We start from the raw sequence: 4,000 nt of genomic DNA, 5'->3' as shown, positions 1-4,000 counted from the left end.
TAGCCAGGATGGTCTCGATCTCCTGACCTCGTGATCCGCCCGTCTCGGCCTCCCAAAGTGCTGGGATTACAGGCTTGAGCCACCACGCCCGGCCCCTTTAAATAATTTTTAAGTTTATGTTTTCCTCAGCAAATAAGCTTAAAAATATTTATTCCTTAAAAAATAAAACTTGGCACATAATGAAAAGAAAACTTTTATCTATTAAATTTGATTCGTATCAAAAACCTTCCCCCCAAAAAAAGGCACAGATGGTTTCATTGGTAAATTCAATTAAACACCTAAAGAAGAAACAGCATCAATCACAGATGGCTCTTTCCAAACACAGAGGCGGGATGACACTTTCCAAGTGGTTAGTGTTTTCCAAATGATTAGTGGTTAATCTCTGAAGCCAACATAACCCCAACACCAAAACCGGCAAAGGCATCAAGAGGCAAGGCAAAGAAACATTACAGGTCAATAGCTCTCACTGATGTGTACACAAAGCAAGGACAGAAATACTGGTGTTTTTGTTTTGTTTTGTTTTGTTTTGTTTGGAGACACGGTCTTGCTCTATTGCCCAGGCTGGAGTGTCGTGGCACAGTCACAGTTTGCTGCAGCCTCCACCTCCTGTGCCCAAGCAATCCTCCCACCTCAGCCTCCAGAGGAGCTGAGACTACAGGCGCATGTCACTACAACCAGCTAATTTTTGTAATTTTTTTGTAAAAATGGGGTTTTACCACATTGCCCAGGCTAGCCTTGAACTCCTGGGCTCAAGTTGTCTGCCCACCTTGGCCTCCCAAAGTGCTGGGAGTACAGCCATAAACCACTCTGCCTGGCCCAAAAAGACATTTTTTAAAGGACTATAATGTGACCAAGTAGGGGTTAGCCCAGAAATGCTAGTTTCGTTTAACTAAACATCAATGTAATTTACCAAGTTAGCCAAACAAAGGAGAAAGTATGGGGTCATTTCAGCACATACAGAAAAACCAACCGAGCACATTCGATATTCCTCGATGGCAAAGACACTCAGCAGAGTACGAAATACAAGGAAACCTCCTCCCTTTGATAAAGGACATTTTTTAAAAAAAGAAACAACGACAAAAATACTCCAGATACTCACATCCTTACTGGTGAACCACTCAATACTTTCCCCTAAAGGAAGAGCACGGCAGAAAGGCCCAGCTCCCCACGCTGACTCACCCGACACCAAAGGTCCTGACCAGCCCAGCGAGGCAGGAAAAGAAAGGAACAGCCTCAAGCCTGGAGAAAAAGGTGCTCATGTGACTCTGTCTGCAAATGCCGACTGTTCACAACTATCACCCATGGCTCAGAAGCTACAGTTCAGAGGGGCCACAGGACACAAGATTAGTACATAACCACGCATCTGCATCTCCACTCACTAATAGTAAACAACTGGAAAATGACATGTTTAAAAATACCATTTATAGTAACATTAAAAACACAAACTATGTAAGAATTTATTTACAAAAAACACAAAACCACTATACTGAAAATCACAAAATGCTGCTGAGAGAAATTAGAGACAACCTCAGTAAATGAGGTGATAACCATCTTCATAAATCAGAAGACTCAGTATTGTGAAGACATCACTTCCCCCCCATACTGATCTACAGATTCCATGCAATACCAGCCAGAAGCTCAGCAGGCGCTTTGCAGAAATTGACAAGATGCTCTAACATACATGTGGGAATGCAACAGGCCTGGAATATCCAAAGCAGCCTCTACAAGAACCATGTTAGGGATGTACGCTGACTCTAAGACTTACTCTAATGCCACCACAACTGAGGCAGGTGGCCCTGGAATAAAATTCAGTGGACCAATGGAGCAGAAGAGTGAATCTAGAAATAAAGCACACTTATACTTTGATTTTCAACAAAAATACCAAAGCAATCCAGTGGAGAAAAACAAGTTATCATGCCTGTAAACCCAGCAGTCTGGGAGTTCAATGCAGGAGGACTGCTTGAGCCCAAGAGTTTGAAACAAGCCTGGGCAAGATAGTGAGACCCCATCTCTGCAAAAAATATTTTTAAAAGTAGCTGGGCATGGTGGCGCATGCCTGTAGTCCAAGCTACTCAGGAGCCTAAGGTGAGAGGATCGCTTAAGCCCGGGAGGTCAAGGGTGCAGTGAGCCGTGTTGCCACTGTACTTCAGCCTGGGTGACAGAGCAAGACACTGTCTCTTTAAAAAAAGAAAAAAAAAAGTTATCAACAAACAGTGGTGAAACAGCTAGGTTCCACATGAAAAAATAATAATAAACTTCAACCACTATCTCACATCATACACAAAAATTAACTTGTGATAAGTCAAAAACCCAAATGTAGACAGTAAAAGCATATAGCTTCTAAAGAAGACAAAAGGGAAGAAGGTCTTCATGGCCTGGCAGTGAAAACAGATCTCTCCCGCCTAAGAAAGTGAGAATCGGAGAAGAATCGTAACTGAAAACTGATCATGGAAACTGCCATTAAGAAAATGAACAGGCAAGACACAGACTGGGGGAAAGTATCACAAAACATACATCTGACAAAGGACTGTTAGCCAGAGCACATAAAGGTCTCCCACAACTCCCTGATGAAAACAACTCAAAAAAAAAATATTAGCAAAAGATATGAACAGACTCTTCGCAAAAGAAATACATGAATGGTCAATAAGCAGCTGAAAAGATGCTCATCTCCTTAATCCTCAAAAAGATGCAAATAAAACCTACAGTGAGGTCCCACCGGAGGAGTTAAAACTGAAAAAACAAGAACACCAAATGGGGGAAGGATGAGGAGCAGTCAAGGCCTCCACACATGGTCAGAAGAACAGACACAGCAGAACTGCCCTGGAAAAGTTCCAGAGTCTCTGATAGAAGTAAATGCACATCTATCCCAGGACAATAGGGATAGTTCACTCCTAGGTAGAATTGCCTAAGAAAATAAAAATATATGGTCACAAAAAATGTGAACAGCTAAACGTGCTATGGCACAGTCACACACTCCTACAAAGGACTACTATCCAGCCATGAAAAGGAACAAACCTCTGGTTCAGACAAGAATATGGACCCATCTCAAAAATGTCTGGCGAGAGACTGAAGCCGTGCAGAGAGAGGGCATCCGTGAACGTGGCGTCCTCCAACAGGAGAAGCTACGTGAGGGAAAACCCACAACAGCCACCTCCCAGGGAGGGCCAGGGAAGGGTACGGGGGAGGGGTATTGGGTGATGGTCAAGCTTCGTGTTTATGTTTTGATAACAATTTTGGTTAAACAGATACGTCAAAACTCACCAAATGTGTACTTACGATTTGTACATTTTGCTGTGTATAATTTTTATGTCAAAAGAAAAACATTAAATACTGAGCTCTAGCTAGTGATATTCACACAGAAGCATTTGGGGGAAGTATGCTGATATCAGCAATTTACCTTTAAATACATCAAAAGCAAGAATGACTGACGGACAAATAGAGGAAAATGTGCTAAAACAAATACAGTAAAACATTAATGATAGAATCTGAGTGGCAGATAAACAAGTGTTAGCTATAAAATTCTTTCAGCCTTGTAAGTTGAAATTTTTATAAAACAATCTCACATAAGTCTTTAAGAATCAAAAATAAAAGGGCTTAAGTTGATGATCTCTAGGGCTCTTCCTGTGACTTTTTCCTCTAAGCATGGCCAATTCCAGGACAGTATTAGTCTGTTCTCACACGGCTATGAAGACACACCTGAGACTGGGTAATTCATGGAGAACAGAGGTTGAATTGACGCACAGTTCCACAGTCTTTACAGGAAGAACGGCTGGGAGGCCTCAGGAAACTTACAATCATGGCGGAAGGCGAAGATGAAGCAGGCACGCCTCACCATGGCGCAGTAGGGGATACAGTGTGAAAGGGAGCAGGCACGCCTCACCATGGCGCAGCAGGGGATACAGTGTGAAAGGGAGCAGGCACGCCTCACCATGGCGCAGCAGGGGATACAGTGCGAAAGGGGAAGCGAGCACGCCTCACCATGGCGCAGCAGGGGATACAG

Source organism: Colobus angolensis, unplaced genomic scaffold (genome assembly GCF_000951035.1).
Source record: "Colobus angolensis palliatus isolate OR3802 unplaced genomic scaffold, Cang.pa_1.0 Scaffold204, whole genome shotgun sequence".
Classification (NCBI taxonomy): Eukaryota; Metazoa; Chordata; class Mammalia; order Primates; family Cercopithecidae; genus Colobus; species Colobus angolensis.
Note: the sequence above shows the minus strand (reverse complement) of the source record.